At 38.0% G+C, this 22444-nt stretch overlaps 1 protein-coding gene across 9 annotated transcripts in view; it reads left to right on the forward strand.

Moving 5' to 3' along the window:
* The first annotated feature begins 1784 nt into the window (after positions 1 to 1784).
* The window catches only part of LOC117415660 (SH3 and multiple ankyrin repeat domains protein 3), a 289648-nt gene continuing 268988 nt past the window's right edge, over positions 1785 to 22444 (forward strand). For 6 of the 9 annotated variants that reach the window (XR_004546440.3, XM_059027379.1, XM_034026268.3 and 3 more), the window contains exons 1-2: positions 1785 to 1935; positions 20875 to 20917. The gene's annotated coding sequence lies outside the window, so the exon portion shown is untranslated. Of the gene's footprint in view, positions 1936 to 14380; positions 14474 to 20874; positions 20918 to 22444 lie in introns of those variants that run through there. The other 3 variants (XM_059027380.1, XM_059027381.1, XM_059027382.1) reach the window with 3 other exon arrangements.

A 22444-nucleotide genomic window follows, 5' to 3' on the forward strand; every position in this document is an offset into this window, starting at 1 on the left:
ACATCTTGAAGCAGAAATTCAGATGTGATTCCTGTGATTGGAAGCTTCTGTTCTCTACATTAATGTACTGGATCTGGAGTTCAGGAATTATGATGCAATGTACTTTATGACATTTACCAAAGAACCTTTGATACTCTTTTGAAAGGAATGAGACTGGCTGTAGCTAGGGTTGTCCAAGACTTTCTGACAAGAATGGTTTGTTTTATCACTCAAAGCTTTTGGATCGTTGTGCTGTGCAGTGCAGTACAATTCAGACATGTTTTTTTTTTTACATAACAAAATTCTGGTGTTGTAAGCAATCGAGACCAACTTCATTTACACAAAGAAGTCATCTGTCACAATTCCATTCCCTCTTTATATGGAGTTGATACAGTATACTACTGTATATTCCCAAAATATGACTTGCATTTAACTTCATGCATATTATTAAATTATGACTTTGGATGGAAGTATGAGATATCTATATCTCTATCTAGTTCTATCCTAAAACACTGTTTTTACTTTGATTTACAAAGTACAAAATGAACCCCTTTTACTCCGTGAGGTATACTGGGAAATGTTTTAGACCATGTTAATTTGAGTTTCATAACACAGTATTTAATATATTTTTGTATCAGTTTTCTACAAACAGCTGGAATGGCTGCAAGGTAAACAAGTCTAATTTATGAGAAGCGCTGTCAAACATGACTTAAAATGTCTGAAATAGACCAACACTCCATCTGGTTATTTAAAATGAGTAAAAAATCTTTCAGCTGTTGTAGCAGTTCCTGTAGAAATTCATTAGGAGGATTTAAGCTCTTGTCGCTGGTGTCTGTTTAATTGGTTTTAGTTAATGATTTTGTGGAAAAGGAAAAGACAACAAGCCTCACACTTGTACTATGTGAATGAAAAGGGAAGTATTCACAATGGGTGGAATAGAAGTTCTGATCCTTTTTTAAAGCTGTGGAGCTGATGAAATGCATTTGGGAGTGTATGCCCAGTCTAGTGGTGTGTTACACACAACATCAAACAATCACATCACATATTTGGCACGCAAAAGCAGTAAATAGTGTCCTGAATTGAATAGGCAATGGACTTTACCCCTATTGGCGTTACCCTTATCTTAGGGGCTCCTCTACATCACACTTTAGATGCATTAGCAAAATAGCGTGTGAACTGCTTGGTTTGGCTTGTCTCACACAGCATCACCTTTTACTATTGTATCAATTTAATTTAAATGCAGTTTCAGTTAACCATAAGGTACTGTATACTTCAACTCAAATACATTTACTTTGTCAGTAGGCTGGATTTTAAACCATCATCTTCTTGTACATTAAAAACAGGAACTGTAGAAATACTGAAAGAAACTAGTAGTTTTAGATTCTCAGCGATTCAGTGTTTTTTACAGATTTGTTTTTGTTTGACAAACAGAATGCAAAGGTTGATTGATAATATTAGAAGATCAGTAAAATGTGCACAAGAAATAAAACATCTGATTTTGTGAGATAAACACAGCCCTGTTTTTTCTAAAAATCAACACCAATATCTTTCTTACCTAACAGATAGAAGTACATCATCACTTTTTTCATAACTTTCAGTTTCCTGGCACCTCCCAAACGTTTTGGTTATAAATAACTGAGTGTGTATCAGTCATGGAATAAGCACACAGACATTAACCTTTTCATCCCAGCCCGTAAAAGACCAGCAAAGTGTGTTCATGGTTGTTATTGGAGGATTGTTTAAGGCTATGTGAGTACATTTCCTCTTGTAGTTTCCTCTCTTCTCCAGATCCCTAGTTATTAATATGCTGCTGGTGTTGTGTGGCTGTTCCAGGCAGGATTCACAGTTTCCTGGACCTTCTCAAGAGAAGTTTAGAGACTGAGCAACACATAAGAGAACAAATCAGTGAATGCCACAGGAACCACCAGAGTTGGTGATGTGTCTCCTGGAAAACTGGTAAGTTAGTGAAAAATCTATTAATTTTATTGTATAAACCATGATTTCGAAATATTCACAAAACCTCTCACAGGTGATTTCAGATTTCTGAGAGTTCTGTTGTGTGAACTGTTATATTGCAAGGCTGGACTCGGTCAGATAAAACATTGTCCAGAAGAACTGAGTATATAATGTTATTTTACAGTTGGTTTAATAGAAGTTTAATTTAATAAAAGGGACCAGCTCTTCAGGTGAAACTTCTTATTTTGGTAAGAATGTCTTTTGTCTTTCTGGGAGCGATTTTGGAAGGAAATTGTAGTAAAGGTACAGTAGCACAGACAGAGTAAAACATTGTTGTAAGGCAGTGGTAGTCCTCATAAGATGGCCATCGGGCCACATTCTCCCCTCTGCCTCAGAAACTCCTGGTAAACTTTACTCTTGCTAATCTAGTTTGTAAATACCCTGCGTTTGCCAAAGCAGGATCACTTTACGCAGCCTACAAATCTGAAGCATTTGTGACCCACATGATTCAGTTACTTTTGTAATAGGAAAGTGTAAAAAAACAACCGGTGTCTTATGGGATACAGATTATATCATCACACTGTGGCCCCGATGATTTTTAAATTACTGATATGTATATGGATGACATATAGTTGTAATGCTGTAGACTTTATTTTGAAAAACAATTATTATTCAGAAGTTATCACAACAATTTTTGCGTGGTAATTTGATATATATATATATATATAGATATATATAGATTAGCATATGTTGGTATGGTGGGGTGCATAAAACCAAGACATTTGGAAATGGAAATGGGAACAAAGTCTATTTTTTAAATAAGCATAGACATTCAAGCAAATGGGGTGGTAAAGGGAATGGGTAGAACCGTTGATATGGCCATTATTCTAACCAGGTGGCATTTTGCTAAAATCATAAAATTAAAGGAAATCTGTGAAAGCCAACATTCACACAAAAGAATGTCGCAGTGAAATGGTTAACTTTACTGGCCAACAATAGTCATGGAAAATCAGAGAACACTGTGTAACTCTGCATCTAACCAACTATTAACTCAGTAACTTAAACAGCACAGTCTCTTTATGTAAGAAACTTAAAAAGTCACACGTCCTCAGTATGGCAGGTATATTGGGTCTCGGGTCAAGGGTATTTTTCCCTTCAGAGAGATGCTTAATAAGGAGATTGCTGGTGGGACTAATTATTTGACATACCAGTCAGTCACTTATCAGGCATGGCTTGGATTTGTTTTTTCAGGAATTCAATAGTTTACTTTTCTCAAAAAACATACTGGGGAATGTTTTATAATATATCTATCTGTAACATATTCACTGGAAACAGCTCTTTTTACTAGGATTTTGTCCAGCATTCAGAAGTACCTTGAAAGAACTTTGCCTAACCTGTGTGTTGGGTAAACAAATCATTCATCTTGTTAATTAGTTCCTACTGTAATGTTAAAGCGTGGTCATTATAGGAAAATTGTAACGGAATAAGTCAAGCAATGGATAAGAAGATGTCTCCATGGGCTTGGCTTAATTTCAAATACTTTAAGGTCCCGAATGCATAACTTCCCTTTCCTGTAGGTTACATTGTTCTGATTTATTTTTTTACTGTGTTTGTCAACCCTGCCCACAGAGGGTACCTAGGGAAAGTTAGACTTTATTTCCTTGGGGGTCTTTGAAGTCTGCCCTTACATTGGTTAGTGTGCAACCCCCACAGATTGCTGAAGTGGTTTGATTGGTTTTACCCCAGTGGTGTCAGACAATTTAATACAAATGCTAATTACAAATCTCTCTATTGATCTGCTACATGTACAAATAAATAGGCTAAAAATAGTAACAGCAGAAATGCAATAACACTCCTAATTTTTTTTTGTATCCATTTATCCTGGCACTGGAAAACAAATGACACCAGAGCAGGATGTGACATCTTCAGCAGGATTTGGGTGTCTTAAAATCTGCACTCTTGCTGGGAATGTGAAGAAAGTCTGCTGAAACAACATGTGATTGCATTAAATTGAAGTATATGTTTAACCTGGCTATAAATCACAGACCGTGTGCCAAGGTTGCAAAAAGGGAACTCAAGCTTCTTCATATTTTGGCTAACAAAATGAATATAATCTTTCAGAAATGTCATAAAAATAAATCAATACCTTCTCTTGATTTACAGTGAACTAACTTATTTTTTTTATTTTTTGTAGAATTAAATGATTATTCACATTGGTGAGGTTTAATTGGCTTGAGCAACTGTGCCTTTATATTGAGATGGCAGGGTAGCTGTGGTAGCAGCTTGCAGTTCTGCATATTAATGAAGCTCCCTTGGTGTACCACATAAAGCAGTGACATTGAAGTTTGCTTTATAAGAACTGATGTTAACATCTATACCTAAGCCTAATCGGACATACACAGATGGGTGATCTAAACGTTGTTCTAAAATCTATAAAATATTGTCTTGAAAAAATAACTATGAAAAAGAAAAATAATATGTTGTCTTCGGGTTTTACACCAGCAGCTTTCATTTTTATTTTTTTTTGTAGCCGATTTCTTAGTCGATTCTGAATGTAATAAAAAAAAAAAGGTTTAAGTCTTTTCCCTTATATTAATTATTATTATTACCAGTGATAGTAAAGCAGTAACATGGAATGAGCTTGCATACTGGACTCTGGGGTTTATTAAACATCTGTGGTAAATTGGATTATCCAAATTAATATTTCCCAAGGTGAAGAGTCCCTTGAAAATCCTGCATGTGGTAATAATGGTTTGTGAATGTGATTAATTTTACCAGTATGGATTTCCAATGTCACTTTTTGTTACTGCAAATATTATAGTTGCATATTTTATATTAATTGTAAAGGCTGCCATAATCAAAAGTTATTGAAAATGACTTTTTGGATGAAGCTAAAATAGGTAGCAAGCAAATGGGGTTTTAGAACTAGTTACCTCAAACCCTTTTTTTCCATTCAATATTGTTTCCAGCTATCAGCCAAAGAGCATCAAAATGAGTAAGATTTGGGAATACTCAATTTAAATGCTTTGTCATTTCCTGTATTTTATGAGAGACCTTTTAAAAGTGACCCAAAGAAGTTCCTCCAAATGAGTGAAAGATGGCATTTCTGCAAATCTTTTTTTTTCATTTATGCTTTTTCAGAAAGATAATTTACTCTAAATTGTTATAGTCTGGCAGGAGATTGGAAGTAGCCAATTGGTTTAATCATATATACAAATGAATACTGAATAAAATCAAAACGCTTGAGAAAAATACATTCAAGGTCTATGAAGCTAGCCTGGAATGTTTGACTGTAAATTAAGTTATTCGGTTAGCTCAAAATATACACTACTATTGTTTCCTGGGCAGAACAAATAAACATGTATTTAACTTTCAACTTTGTTTGCAGGCATGCAGTATGGTTTCCATTGAGTGAAACTGATTACCAATCAGTCTGGCATTGTAGTTATACAATGCAAATGTTGTTTGTGCAGAATTAAATCTCATTTGACACAGAAGTCAGCACCGCTGTTTTTCTTATGTGGGGTCAATAATTTATAAAGAGTAACTAACCAGTTTTTAAAGTGCATGTCTGTAAAATCGTGTCTGATTTTAGATGAAAAAAGGTCAAAAATAATAAAGCACTGTTTCACTACTGTAGTTTCTACATTTATTTTTTTGGCATCACTGTCCAATATTGTGCCTTAAACAACATTTCCTCACAGTTGGACAAGCGTTTCTCTAGGTTAAAAAGTGCGACATATAGAGAGACAGTGTGACAGATCATGATGCACTCAATCAGTTCTGCAGGCTAAGGAAAACGCTAAAGTGTGACATCCACTATATCCCCCAGGGAAGCAGCTCTCAATCCACAGTTAGGAAGAACATGCATGACTCTGAATGGCAGGAATGCAAGAATGGAGCCATTCATTTGTAAGAAATAGGAGGAAGAAGAGGAATTTCAGAGGAGCAAACCATATACAGTATGTAACCTTCTGGTAGTGGAGTGATGAAAATAAGAAAAGTATGCAGGAGACCTGGGGAGAAATATACTGTGGAGAACAGTGTATTGTACCAACCTTTATAAGAGGCAACTTTACGAATTTAAGGAATGCCAGAGCTGTAATACCGGTACTGCAGTTCCTCTACATACACTAACTCCTTAAATGTTCTGTTTAATGCATACTTAACAGACTGGTACAATCTATACCCCCCTTTGTTACATAAAGCATATTTATTTAACATGGGACAACAACAGAGACTGGTTCAGACTTTTACATTTCTTATTGTGCAGTCTGTTATAAGCATTCATATGTAAAGATCAACGTAAAGATGCATTAAAGATGCATTAGAGCAGATTTATATGAATAAGCAAGTACATAGATTAGATTTTTATGAGGAAATGAATAGGGAACATTGGATGTTTCTTTTTTTTGTGGTCTCTGCAGAGCCATGTAGTCATAGCAACCCAAAGAACTGCTGGTAAAGAGCTCATTTAAGAAGTAATCCTTGGTTGTTGATGTGCTGAATAGATGTCCGTAATGGGTAACCTTGGGAAGAGCTTGCTTTTCTATGTGGCAAGGCCCTGGATTTGTTTTTGCTATGCAAGCATACAGATTGTGTGGTGTTTTCAAGGAACATTGACAAAAGACTAGATTCTAGATTCTGGATTCTATGCATGACAGAAGAGTGACTTGAATAATGTTTGAGGTCTTTAATGATTACAATGTACTCCTTATCATGTGTAGACAGTGATTTATTTGATTTGTATAATGATATAAACTATGCATGTCAGCAGTGTTTGAACTTTTTGATATGTGATAAGGCAGTATAGCAACTAGAACTGTGATGCTTTTGTATCTCTTATTACTAAGAAGCGGGAGAGCAACTCCTATTTTATACCCCCTTGGTAGAGTCTTTACTGTAGAGTCTGTCAGTATCTTTTTTTTTTTTTTTTTTTTTAAGCCAACGGTAGCATGTATTATTGTAGACAGGTGGGAAGACAGATCAAATAAAATAAGTTATGATTTCAGAATGTCTCAGTGTGCATTTAGAACTAGCTATAAATCTTTTCCTAACATGTAATTTAAATGGAGTTCAGTACTGTATCTCTTTAGCTGCTGTAGCTATGTGTAATGCATGTTATTATATGTACATTGGGAATAATTGGATTGCATTGCATTTTCTCAAAGCTGAAGCAGGTTAAAAGTTATTGGCTTTGCATAAGTTCTGCTTTAGGTTTTTAATGTCTTCAAGATTACCACAGTGTTGGTATATTCCTTTGGTTGCACAGTATTATGCAGCAGGGTTTATATTATAGTGTTATTTCAGAATGTGTCAATGAATCATAAGTGTTGTACATGACCATTACCAGTGGAATAGTTCTTGTATATTTAATAGCTGCATTTTCTGCCCACTAATTTTTACCTCCTCAGTTCCACTCTGATAACTTTCAGGATGGGGGCAGCACATTGAGAAGTCCTGTCATTTATTGCCTTTATGCATTTTCTTCATCCAGCTTTTAGATTTTTTTAATTGGCAAAAGACATGTTTGAATAGCTGGCAGTTTAAGTGTTAAAATTGATTTAGATGATCCATCTCACTGACAGCCTCTAGTGGAACTTTCAAAGCACAGCTTCCTTCTTTGTAGTGTAGAGCTGATGTAGATCAAAGTGTTATCAGAGATTACATCATATATAACTATGGTAACTGCCTGAGCACAACTGGACTGTATTACATGGGGATATGCCTTTATCCAGACTTATGGAACCGATCAGTAAAAGTAAGATACAGTTGACTGTATTGATTTCATTGAATTAACCAGTTACTTATAGTGCCAGGTTCCTGTATGAATGCTGCTCTGTGGTTTCAGCTGGAACAGATGATTCTATCAGTTAATACATTTTGTGTAGGAGTTCTTAGAATTATAAGAGACGCCCTCTCATGCAGTCTGGCTGCTCAAACTCTGCAAAGTGATTTTAGTTATAATGAGACACCCTAAACACGTCAGATTAAAGTGTAGAACACTATGCAAAGTTTAAAATAAACTTATTACGTTACCTATGTTGTCTGTATCGCATAATTTTATTTTTTTAAACTTATTTCTGACTTAATCACACATCATGGGTCATAAATCAACTGGGCAATATACTGTGGTGGGATTAAAATCCCCTAAATGAGTACGTACCGTTAACACACACAGAACCCAGGTATACACGCAACCACTCTCCCTGGCTCTCCACGCTGGTATTCAAGAACAGGAACAAACAAAAGAAAGACCAGGACACCGGCCCTCCAGGACCAGGATTGGAGATCCCTGCTCTACTTGATCATACATTACAACCAGGAGGGACACCGGCCCTCAAGGACCAGGATTGGAGATCCCTGCACTACTTAATCATACATTACAACCAGGAGGGACACCGGCCCTCCAGGACCAGGATTGGAGACCCCTGCTCTACTTGATCATACATTATAATCAGGAGGGACACCGGCCCTCCAGGACCAGGATTGGAGACCCCTGCTCTACTTGATCATACATTACAATCAGGAGGGACACCGGCCCTCCAGGACCAGGATTGGAGATCCCTGCTCTACTTGATCATACATTACCTGTTGTAGTCCACCGACGCTAACTGACATATTACCTGCCCAATAAATAAATCAGTGCCTCGATGTGTGTGTTTTTTGACAGGTATTTCTGTGTAGCTGAAGTTCAAATGATTAACTAGCAATAAATAACAATGGGGTGTATATTACATGCAATTTGAGGACTGTGAAAACTATTGATTGAAATCGATCGGCCGTCTAGTCTCACAGTCCTTTTCGCAATCTTCAAAACGTACTGTATGTACACCCCAGTGTTCTTTATTGCTCAAGTACTACTAAACATAAGTCATACTATATACTGTACTTCACAGAACACTGATTCTATCCAAGTAGCAATTTCAGTTTAAATGCATTATATTGTTATTTTTTTCTGTTATTATTTCACCAGAAAAATGCATTATTATTGTTGTACATTGCATTTACAGACAGGAATCAATTTGACAAATCATAGACTTTAAATACTTGAAATGTACGGACTTCCACATATGAATTCCACAGCGTCCCCACACAAAACATGGCTTGGACATGGAAATATACTTTTGAATAATAAGAAAATAAAAAAAAAATAAACCAGTAATCCAATTGCTTCCGATTCATCTTTTGCCAAGATAACTAGATAGCTAGTGCAATATAATGAGGAACATTAGAGTAGTGCTGGTCTGTATGCTTATATTCCCTCTTGCCCTCTCCGCTCAACCTCTACAGGCTGACTTGTTACGCTTTCTCTTCACTCTCCTTCCTCCCTTGATCGCTCCTTCTCTTCCCTCATCCCCCTGTGGTGGAACCAGCTACCGGTTATCCTCAGGACTGTTCAGTCTTTTACTGCTTTTCGATGTCATCTCAAAAGCCACTTATTCAATATTTATATATCTTTTTTAATTTTATTTATTTACAATTATTTTGTAGACATGGTATATATGAGTTTGTTTTGCATTTTTATTGCCTGTAATTTATATAATTTATATATTTTGTTTAATGTTCTGGAAGTTGCTTTGGTTAAAAATGATTAAATAATAAACACGTTTTGCCAGCAGTGTAATTTTGCAGGTCTACTGTGACACGCTTCTTTCAGTCTTAAATAAACATTGTTCTTATCTCGGAGAGCAGGGAGGTGTCCCCTCTCCAGTGAGCCATAGGTTCCTGAGAGATGCAATGGCCCCAGGTCTGTTTTTTGTAATTAAGGGAAACGCATCCTGGCTTCAGCAAGGTGTTTCCTGTATGCCTCTGATAGCACAGACTTCCTTGCATTTTCTGTAGTCCCATTGTTTAAATAATGCAATACAGAAATGTGATAACTGTTTGCTAAATTACCCATAAAGATTGAAGACTGGTATATAAATAGACAGGGACATGTAAAAAAAAAAAATGTAATGACTTTTGAAGCTACTTGCTATTAATGATTTAATGCAGGGGTGTCTAATCCTAGTCCTGGAGGGCCAGTGTCCCTCCTGGTTTTTGTCCCAACTCTGCCCTAAATTACTTAATTAGAACAATAATTGGTAATAATTGGTCCAATTAAGTAATTTAGGACACAAAAACCAGGAGGGACACCAGCCCTCCAGGACCAGGATTGGACACCCCTGATTTAATGAGTGGTGGTATTTAGATCCACCACTGTGAATATCAATTGAATAGATCCAATACTTCCCTAGATATTGTGCACTTTAAAGCTCAAGACACGTTTTTTAGCCAATCCGATTTATATATATATATATATATATATATATAATATATATATATATATATATATATATTGTGAGCGGGTGGGTGCACACAGAGAAAACAGACAGGAGTTTCCAAAACAAAGCACGTTTTTATTTCAGTATTTTATAAGGCTTCCTCCTATACTGCAATGTCGGCTGCGTTATCGAGCCGTGTCCATAACAAAAGTAAACAGTTCAAACAAGAGTTCAAACAAAACAAAACCACCAAAACAAAAATGCCGACGTAAACCAACTGGACCAATAACCACGTCCAGTTGGTGAATAGGTCATTCCACCGGGGGTTTGGGCTTCTTCTACCCGTACTCTGCAGTCCAGTCTTTCATGGATCCCAGCAGCGGACCGGCCGTTCCCCGTAGCCCCTGTAGAGAACAGGGAGTTGCAGAGGCAAAGGACCACAACGTTATCCAGCACTGATTCCTGTTCTTCTATTCCAGTCTTGTGGTAGATAAGCCCCAGAGGTTCTCAGGCAGGAAAACAAAACAAACAGCCCACCAGACTGCCGGCACATGCTCCCTTTTACCAGCCAGGCATTTGGCTGTTACAGGCTACAGGTGTGGGCCAATTAAGGCCAATGATAGTCTAACAATAGTCAAGCCAAAATTGCCTACCTAACCACACCTGCAGCCTGTTGGCCCGTTAACTCCTGGTGTTAAACTTGTGAGCTGGCTCACATTCCCTCCCCCTTTGCAGCTGCATATCCCTGGAAAAGAAAACAGAGTCATCATGCAGCCTTGATAGCACATCAGCATTTACATGTTCCTTACCAGCCCGGTGTTTTATATCGAAACAGTAAGGCTGGAGGGTCAAGAACCAGCGTGTAAGACGTGGGTTGCTATCCTTCTGGCTATACAGCCACTTAATAGGGGAATGGTCGGTGACGAGTGTGAAACGGCGGCCCCACAAGTAATACCTAAGACTTTCCACGGCCCATCTTATGGCCAAGCACTCTTTTTCAATAGTGGCATAATTACGCTCTCGGGGAAGGAGCTTCCTACTTAAGTACATAATCGGATGCTCCTCACCCCCAACTTCTTGCGCTAAAACCGCACCCAAGCCGACATCTGACGCATCAGTCTGTAAAACAAATGGCTTAGAAAAATCTGGGTTACGCAACACGGGGCTAGAGGACAAAGCCTGTTTTAAATCCTGAAACGCCGCTTCACATTGGTCTGACCAGAAAATAGGTTGATTCCTTCTCCCTTTTGTGAGCTCTGTGAGGGGTGTAGCACGAGTGGAGAACTGCGGGATAAACCTCCTATAATACCCCGCCAGTCCCAAGAATGCCCTAACCTGTTTCTGGGTTTTTGGACGAGGGTAATTGCGAAGGACCTCCACCTTTTTTTCCTGGGGCTTCAACCACCCCTGCCCCATAGTATATCCTAGATATTGGGTCTCGGAGAAGGCTAACCTGCACTTCTTTGGATTCGCAGTTAAACCCGCCTCCCTGATTGAGTCTAGCACTGCCTGCAGTCTTTGTAAGTGGGTCCGCCAGTCATCACTGAATATAACAACATCATCTAAATACGCCCCGGCATAGGAGGTGTGAGGACGTAGTACCTGATCCATTAACCTCTGGAAAGTTGCGGGTGCCCCGTGTAGACCAAAAGGCAGAACCACAAATTCAAACAAGCCATCTGGGGTGGCAAAAGCTGTCTTTTCGCAGGAGCTCGGGGTCAACGGCACCTGCCAGTATCCTTTAGTTAAATCCAGGGTGGAGATATATTTGGCAGTTCCCAACCGCTCCAGTAACTCATCTACCCTGGGCATAGGATAAGCATCAAACTTAGACACAGTATTTAATTTCCTGAAATCTATACAGAATCGAATTGACCCGTCTGGTTTAGCCACCATAACCACCGGGCTACACCACTCACTGCGTGACTCCCGGATAACCCCCAACTCCAACATTTTACGTACCTCCTCACGCATGACTTCCCTTCTAGCCTCTGGCACCCTAATGTATCTTTGCTGTACTTTAACTCCTGGTTCGGTTTCGATTTGGTGTTGTGTAAGGTGTGTGGACCCTGGGAGGTCTGAGAAGACTGCTCCATTTCCCTGGATAAGTCGGTCTAACTCGGCTTGCTGTTGCTTACTCAGCTGACTGCCCATAGCTACTGTCAGGGAACTCCCTGGTCGATTCTCCCTCCCTTCTAGGTCCGGCTGCCTGAAAAAAAAACAATCCCGGTCTTTCCAGGGCTTCAACAAATTAATATGATAAATCTGGTGGGTCTTCCGCCTCCCTGGTTGGTGTACCTTGTAGTTAACCGGGCCCATTTTCTCTATAATTTCTACGGGTCCTCTCCACTGGGCTAAAAACTTATGGGGGTCGGATGGGACAAGCACCATTACCCTATCCCCCACCTGAAACTCTCGGACTCGAGCCCCTTGGTTATACTGGCGCTGCTGTACTCCCTGGACCTCCTGGAGATTGCTGGACACCAGGTCCGCCATCTCTGCTAGCCTATTCTGGAGTAGCGTAATGTACTCAGGAACCGCTCGGCCCCGGGCTGGTTCTGCCTCCCATGCTTCCCGCAATACATCAAGAAGGCCCCGGGGTTGTCGTCCAAACAAAAGTTCAAATGGGCTAAACCCGGTGGACGCCTGTGGAACTTCGCGATATGCGAACATCAGGTACGGTAAAAATACATCCCACTCGCGGGGCTGGTTAATAGTGACCCTTCGCAACATCTGTTTTAGTGTTTTATTGAAACGTTCCACCAGCCCATCCGTCTGTGGATGGTAAATGGAAGTGCGCAGGGTTTTAACCTTCAGGAGCGCGCAGAGCTCTTTGAAGACCAGTGACATAAAAGGGGTACCCTGGTCGGTCAGGACCTCCTTAGGTAACCCCACCCTACAAAAGATATGCAGCAATGACTGGGCTATAACTTTGGCCGAGGTATTTCTCAGTGCCACCACCTCGGGGTACCGAGTGGCATAATCTACTACCACTAACACATGTTCAAATCCAGACTTAGTTTTTGGCAGGGGCCCCACTTCTGGTACCACTTGTGAGCGGGTGGGTGCACACAGAGAAAACAGACAGGAGTTTCCAAAACAAAGCACGTTTTTATTTCAGTATTTTATAAGGCTTCCTCCTATACTGCAATGTCGGCTGCGTTATCGAGCCGTGTCCATAACAAAAGTAAACAGTTCAAACAAGAGTTCAAACAAAACAAAACCACCAAAACAAAAATGCCGACGTAAACCAACTGGACCAATAACCACGTCCAGTTGGTGAATAGGTCATTCCACCGGGGGTTTGGGCTTCTTCTACCCGTACTCTGCAGTCCAGTCTTTCATGGATCCCAGCAGCGGACCGGCCGTTCCCCGTAGCCCCTGTAGAGAACAGGGAGTTGCAGAGGCAAAGGACCACAACGTTATCCAGCACTGATTCCTGTTCTTCTATTCCAGTCTTGTGGTAGATAAGCCCCAGAGGTTCTCAGGCAGGAAAACAAAACAAACAGCCCACCAGACTGCCGGCACATGCTCCCTTTTACCAGCCAGGCATTTGGCTGTTACAGGCTACAGGTGTGGGCCAATTAAGGCCAATGATAGTCTAACAATAGTCAAGCCAAAATTGCCTACCTAACCACACCTGCAGCCTGTTGGCCCGTTAACTCCTGGTGTTAAACTTGTGAGCTGGCTCACAATATATATATATATATATATATATATATATATATTATATATAATATATATAATATATATATAACCCTCTAAAATAACTGAAGTGATTAATCAATTTCAATTGTCATTAAATGTAATGCACTTCCTATCACTGCAGAGCAGATCCAATGGCAATCCTACTGACCACTTTTCTACATGGCCAGTTTGGACCTGCTCCCACAGTCCTCCACTGTCAGAGGCAGCGCCATGCTTTGCAGATTGCGTGGAGGCTTGCTGTGTTGTTGGGGATTGGTTTTTAAACCACTTGGCAAAGACTTGATGGCGTGGGAGTTTCCCTGGCAGCTCCGTAGGTGCTAGGTTTCCTTTTTTTTTTTTTAATAAATCCCATTCTTCCCTCGTGGTTCTACAGTATGGTTTCCATGGCAACTCCTCAAACTAACATTCTCCCCCTCAGGTTGCAGTGAGTGCCTGTGTTAGTCACTTAAATGTATCATTCTTTTTGTATTCTACAGAAATGCACACAGATAGCAACATTTCCATGGTTACAGCAAGGCCCTGTAATCCTTTTTATTTTGTATTAAATGCAATGTTTGCATAAGGTAAGTGAAACTGACTTTTTTTTCCTTTAAAAAAAAACGGTGAGACTCTATATTATGTAAGGTGCTCGGAGCGTAATTAGTACAGATTTATTGTTTAATTGCTTGTTAAATCGAGATGTATGTATATGGGTAGTTTATGATTGTATTGCATTTTTCCTTGTAGCACTGTATAGTGTTACCTGCGTATAATGGAAATGTAGTGTCCCTATAGTGAAGCAAAGCATATACGCGTCTCCTTCAACAACACATAGCACCCTCTGGTGCATCAGATTCTAATTCTCCCTTTCAGTATGTCAGGCCTCGGAGCTGAAACCGACTCATTTGTAGGGTCAGTCTTTACTAATAAGGCAGAGGCTACCGTTTCATGCCGATTGCTGCTCTCTACTCATCAGTGGTGTTTACTTGCTATGTTTTGAGGCTTCTGAATGTATCTGTAGGTCTCAGGGATGCATCTGACTGTTGTCTCTTGAAATGACAGGTCATATTACAATAATTGGAATGTCAAGAAAGTTAAATTTAAAGGGATGTAGTACAGTACAAAAGGCGTCAAGGTTACATGTGTACACAGTTCAGTTCAGTTTAGAGGTATGCAAGACTCTTGGATGATTCAGGCAGTGATTTGCATCATTATAGATTGCTATTTTGATAACACTGCATGTCTTTAATAAGGAGGAAGGGTACAGGGAAGATACAATTTGGGTGCAGGGAAGGAATCTGTTGTTCCATATCTGTTTTATGCTTTTGATACTGTCAAATTACACTGCCTGGACACTTTTTTAGGACCTGAACCTAATACTGGGTTGGGCTACTGTGTGCCTTGACATGTTGTGGCATAGACTACACAAGGTGCTTGAAGGTATTGTTAGGGATGTTAATCCATTCAGTCTTTACTATTTCAAACAATTGGTGCAGAGATGGACAGAGGATTATGATGACAAATATGTAGATCACATTTTCAAATATGCTCAATTGGATTGAGATCCTGGGAATGTGCTTGCAATGGAAAATGCTTGCTACCTCTGTCATGCTCCTCAAACCATTTGCCCACACATCTGGCATGGTGGATGGGTGCATTATCGTCCTGACATTAGCCATCGACATCATGGTTAAGTAAACCTGTCATTTGTTCAGCCTTCCTGAGTAAATCAAGGGACTCGGCATATACCAGGAAAACATGCTTCATCCCAGGTTATTTCAAATCCAATCGGGTAGACAGGTCAGTATAAAATTACCAGACAGTGTATGTTTCATCTAAAAATAAACTTTTTTAAAACAATAGAGCATGGATGAAAATAGCAGTTTTCATGTGTACCAGTCACAGCAACACAAGCACAGTATGTAGATAAACTGTAATGAATAATAGCTTTTATATAAAACAACAAATAAGTCCTTTTTAATTTTGTTTAATGTGTTCACTGCAGTCATTTATAGTGACACAGTTATTTACACATTTTGTAACAGTGTTATTTTAGCTCTATACAATGTCAGCTGAGCGCATTTCCTCTCCTGGTATTAACAGCATTTACTCGAGTTGTTTTAGCTGAATTATTTACATTAACACCATATGAGTTACATTACAATCAGACTATCAACATTTGTTTTTTGATACTTGTTTTAATAAATGCTGTATATTTAATATAAAAAAAATAAATAATGTTATACATACCCCATTATGTTTTTTACATCCTTGGCTACTGTAATTTTTCAAATGGAAATTCTTCCTTTGCAAGAGTGTATGTTAAATCTATCAAAGGCGACACACGTTGCCTGTCTTTTGATTTCTCCATAGTGTCATGCGCAGCCTAATGGTGTTGTCCTCAAAAGAGACAGAGTTTGGTTTGTTTTCTAACTCCTGGGCCCAAATATTGTATGTGCTTCCAATTTAGAGTGTTTTCCAACACCATCCTTCAGAGCTGTCCTTCTTATCCCCCTTATAAACGGGTCATTAACATTTCTCAAAGCACTCAGCTTGTCATTGTATTTCGTGCAAACTTTGCAATATATGGTATCCACGTATGTCGCATCAGTGGTGCTATAATAATAGTTGCTATAATAAATGCTTGTCTCCCCTGACATTATGCAAATGATTATAGGGCAGTTTGTCATTCAGCAATTTGAATTCATCAATATTTGCTGTACACTAATGTTTCTTTACTGTATCTCTGACAGAAATACTGTTTTATAACAACATGTTTCTGTATATAACCCTTTATCTGCTAGTGGGCTTAAACAGCAGCTACTGCTTCATTTTTTGATTATTAAAAGGCCATTGTTAGACACTAGAATTTCTAGGTTACATGTTCTATTATGTACCTTTTATAAAGGTGAAACTAATAGTATTTGTAATCTGCCAAATGTACCTTGAAAATTAACTAAATGTTACTTGTTTAGGTTACTAGTTACAACAGGATTGTGTATGTAAACTGCAGTATGATTTCGTTTTTGCTACTTGCCATAGTATGGCGCTTCATGTTATGTTTAATAAATAGTTTGCAGATCATGTGACAGACTGGTGCTTTTTTAAAGGATTTTGTTTTATTTAGGATAAAGTAGTATAAAGAATTAAATATTGATTTGTTATTTAATGGTATGTGACTTTTTCTAGGTCACATCTAGCAGACTCTTGGTCTGTCATTAAAATCTAACGCTTAATTAGCCTGGTTATATAAGCCATTTGCTAAAGTGACGATTGGTTTGACAGCTGTAACCACAAAGCTTTACAGTGAAGAATATAGTCTACCACTGCCTTCTTTCAATAAATAGCTCATGCTGTGTATTGTATGTGTTCTACATATTTAAATTCTCAGTTTACAACCTGACTACAAAATAGCTTTTAGTACCAAAAATATGACAGTATTTAATCTCAGTGGTTCCCAAACTTTGTGCCATGAGATGGTTTCAGTAGTGCTGCAATACATACAGGTACAGAAACCATCAGCAATGTTCCCCAGGCTGGAGGTTCTACTGTACTTAATTAAATGAATGTTGCTGTTAGGGGTTATTGAGAATGTAGACTACCCTGACGTCAGCTCTTTCAAGCGTTTTAGGTTCCCAGTCAGGATAAAGCCATGGGGAACCAGTCCTCTAGGTGTTCTGGGGCGGGAGGTAAATAAACAGCATTCAGCTTGTAGAATTAAGTGCTTCAGATCTATGATAAACACAGAATTAATTTTAAGCTTCATAAATTACCTGAAACTTTTTGCTGTCATGTATGTTTCTGAGAGGGAAAGGGTTTTGCTTTCAATAATTACTTCCAATTAGGTGACAAAGTGAGAATGCAGAAAAAAGTCAGAAATTGAGCCTTTTTGACATTATTACCGGCTATCAATGTCATATTTCATTAAAAACTCTCTATCATTTGATTGTTACAATTCAGTATTTATGTACTCTATAAAGCTGCTTGAAAGGTAAACAAAGTAATAAACAATTATATGAGCTTCTGTATAACACATACCACTACTGTAATTGTTTGTTATATGCTGTAAATAGGAAAACAATCAAGCTTTTAAAATTGATTTTCCTACAAAACCATTCATCATCTTGTCAGGTGAGTAACACATTGTTCACATCTGTCTATTATGGCAATGGTGGAAATTCTAAGAAGGCTACATACGCATGGAGAAAGTAGAGCTCATTAACACACGAAATCAATATAAAATATTATGTTAGGTATTCCCATAATTATATAATATTAATCTATATACTCTTGTACAGTCAACTCTCCCGTAGTGCACGGTTGCAAAAATAGTTAGAGATTATGGGTAAGTCCTCAACCTTGGATAAGACCTTAGTTTCAATCAGGTGTCCACATTCAAAATCAAACATAACAATGTTTGAAGTAATAGGTTTAAAAGTTACCCATTGGATTAGAGGAAGTATAAGGCCATTTCATTAGATGCTGTTTATTTTATTTTGTTTCTATCTATGCGTCTAATTAGTAATATTAAATAAAGAAATAACATGTCCACATGTGATAGAACATGCACCAGCAAGGAAGATAATTTTTTTTTAAAGTTAAGGAAGTAAAAGGTCAGTGAAGAAAAAAAAATCAAAAAGCGGAGGCCTGTCTGTGGACTGGAACAAAAAACAGTGTTAAAGTTTCCCTTGTGTGGTTCTATAGCGATACTCAGCTCAGAGATATTAGTCTAAATAGATTGTATGTAGAGAAAAACAAAGCTGGGCTATTTGACTATGTGTAAAACAATCATATTATCCAACAATGTAGGCTTAATTACATTGATTTTTGTCCACTATACAGTATCAGTCTTGGTGAGTTTAATGTTCTTTCTTTAAAATTGTGTATTACAACAGGTATATGTTGTTTTTTTTCAGCTCATTTTATCCAGTGGATAAAAAAAAAAAAAAAACACTTCTCTATGTTTGCACAGGATTCCACAGCACCCCTTATGTTGTGACATGTAGCTACGGCTCGTTTTACATAGGGATAGGCCATCAGAGAGAAGGACACTTAACTGTACTGTTTAACTGCCATTCATTTAATACATCGCTCCGAGAATGAAAGACAGTTCAAGCAATCCAAACCATAAAGTACCTTGTTTACTTGCATTTTTTGTGTGACCTGAGGTGTATGCATTGTGACGTGTCTGACAGGGGGTGACGGTAGTTAATATTAGGATAAGCACCCCTGACGACTGTGAATTGTAGCAAGGATCCAGGAAAAGTGTCTATTAACTGAAAGATGTTTCCCTAAAGTTTCTTTAACATATAAGAGTCTTTTGCAAAATCCAGAGTTTCCCCAAACATGTCTATATCTGCAGATGCACTTGAACTTATTCATCAAGGTACAGAAACTGATGTTATCAAGATATGGATCCCTTTTCTATTGCTGTAGCCTTTCAAGGCATCCAAAGCAGGAGTTCATGCTTTTAAGGATGTGTGCCAAGTTTACTTCAGTAGTATGCAGTTTGTGACTTTGGTTTATTACATGTTTTGGTCTATATCTAAAAAAGCATGTGCTGTAGATCAAGAGACAATCTGGTCCTGTAGCAACAAGGTACCGTTGTTGTCAATGCTTAGTTTCACATCCTTTTTAGAAGCTACGCTTGGTTATGCAATGTGGAAGAGATGGTTTTATAAACAGAAGACACTGCTTATTATGTACCAGTGCCCAACAGTACCCTTAACCAGTAGAAATGGCTTACCCTCTTTGGGAATTGATTACCTACACTTCAAGTCCCATTTCAAGCACAGAATAAAACACAAGCAGAAGTATTCAGCAAGTCCTGTAAACCTTTGACTGGATATTCCCTCAAGGCTGGTGTTCTCACAGGTTTTCCAATTTAGATGTTCATTGTAGTTTTCTTATGCATTATGATTGGTACAGTTACGGTTTAACTTGTGTAGCCTCAAATCTGTTGTTGTATGTTGCTGTTAATTTCAACAGTAATCATATGTTTGTCTGAAAATACACAAGGCATAGTTTAATGTTTTATGTTTAATTATATTCAGTATATAAGCATTGACAAAATTGTAATTTCACACATTTTACCTTAATGCTAGTAATACATATGTTAATGATGATATATAAACATGTTGCATGTATAGAAATAGCCAAATTACAGTACCATATAAGGCTGGGGTGATGCATTGATCCATCAATGGTCAAGAATAATTTGTTAAATTGTCTCGCAATATATAGGAACTTTTTTTTTTTTTTTTTTTTACAATGTGTAATTGCATAATAAGGCCACAGCGAATGCAATGACAGACCATTATTGCATTGAAATAATTCAGTATCATTTTTCCCCTTAGAAGCCATATTAGGAAGTACACAATCTTTTTTTATTACTGCAAGGTGTCAATTCTTATGGGCATGAGTGGAAAATCCAATTCAGTATGTCGGACATGGAACTTAACCAGTGAATGCTTAGTACAAGGAGATATTTAGTAGAACGCTCCTTGAGTAAGAGGTTAACAAGCTTTTTTGATGGCTTTGTGATCTTCAGTGTGCTCATAGTAGATTCTGATTTTGGTTTTATATTAAAAAATACCTGTTTCGTACTTTAGCTAGCACTAATTTGTGACACAACAAAGGGTTGTTGGATTGGTCTATTAACTAGTGTAAATGTTTGCACTTCGCTAAATGCGTTGTTTATTATTATTTCTTAGCCGACACCCTTATCCAGGGAGACTTACAATTGTTACAGGATATCACATTATTTTTTACATACAATTACCCATTTATACAGTTGGGTTTTTACTGGAGTAATCTAGGTAAAGTACATTTCTCAAGGGTACAGCAGCAGTGTCCCCCACCTGGGATTGAACCCACGACCCTCCGGCTTGTAAATACTAAATACTACAAATTATATTGTATTAAAAAAAGCTTTAAAAGGTTGATTCTTGTATGCTTTAAAAAAAAAAAAAAATGTTTTTTTCAGGTTGAAGAGGAAAGAGGAAGTTAAGCTGTAAAACATTGGTATGGTAAGCATAATTATTTTAGCTTCTCATCTTCATTCAATCTCATATGGCTTAATATCTGAACCTAACTACAGTAAATAGTGATGGCTCAGGCTGCAGTATCTTACAGTGCTAACAGTAATATAGCTGTACCAGTATGTGTTTAATTTCCCAGTAGTAATGTATATCCCAATGGTATATTAAAATGGAGACACTTGTACAGGCATATGTCATACTTATATATGTAGCTATGTTTAGAACTAGTCATTTTAAGAAATCAGTATTGCTGTGAAGGAATTGCCTAAATGTTTATATTCTTGACTTATTTTTCTCCTCAAGAAAGTGTACAGTATCCAATTTACATCCAATACTACAATATATCAGATATCATGAAGGCACAATTACTTTGAAGAACAGCTCCAATCTTTTCTCTACATCACATCAATAACGTGTTTATTTTAAATGATCTGTCTTCATCATCCACGCTAACATTTTTTAACTGATCATATAAAAAATGATCATAACATTACTGTCTTTTCATTACTAATTGTTTATCAGGGACCCTTGTTTAATACCCTGAACTAAATAGCTACCTTAACTACTACATTTCTGTTTCTGTAAAAGGTTTCATCTCATTGATTCATTTGTTCTTGGAGAAGCTAATCTTATTCAGGTAATGATGTTTCTTAGTGGCTAACTTACCATGTGTCTTTCTAGAGCACAACCTGCTCCTCTCTGCTTTCTCTCCCACGGTTAGGGCTAGGCAAGCACCTGCACTTAACTATCCCTCTCCAGACAAACATGTATTTGTTCATATTATAGGATGTGAGCAGGAGTTCATGATAATCAATACATCATTTAACATTCAACACGTTTCCAATTAAGTAATTAACAGTTAAACAATTAAACTGCGTGGCTGTGCAAAGCTGGCCATCTTGCCGCCAGGATTTTCTGCCACACCTGAGCCAAGATGGCTGCCAGCCACCAAACACATTTTTTCTAACAGTACAGGGTGTCTGCCCAGCCACAAAAGGTTAAGGTTGTTTTAGCCAATTAGAGCACAGATATGCATGCATTTATTGTGCAGCAACAGCACAAATCCAGCTCAACAGTACATAGTACAAACCCTCAACCATGCTGTTATAAAGCTAAAGCTGTAATTATAGCCACGGAGCAATACCTACAGCCCTTGGTGAAACTTGCATCATAACTGAGTTAGATGTAACTGATGCCGTGTGCTCTAGTTCATTTTAAACACATTTTTTTTGTTTTGTTATGCTGGACGCATGTAGATTTCCCTTGATACCAAGCCCTGCTACTTAATTGTTACATGTATTTTTTTGTTTAAAGGATTTTAAAAATGTCTTCACTTTTGAATTTAGGTTGCAAACACCTACATTTACTTTCTACACTAAAGGGTATCCCTCAATATTATTTGTTTTGCTTGTGATCACCAAGTTCAGTGGGTACCAGCAGGCACTACCCAACACTTTTCAGTATTGTTGCCAGCTCCCCAATCATCAAAAGCAGGATAAACTGTATATAGTACCA

Source organism: Acipenser ruthenus, chromosome 7 (genome assembly GCF_902713425.1).
Source record: "Acipenser ruthenus chromosome 7, fAciRut3.2 maternal haplotype, whole genome shotgun sequence".
NCBI lineage: Eukaryota > Metazoa > Chordata > Actinopteri > Acipenseriformes > Acipenseridae > Acipenser > Acipenser ruthenus.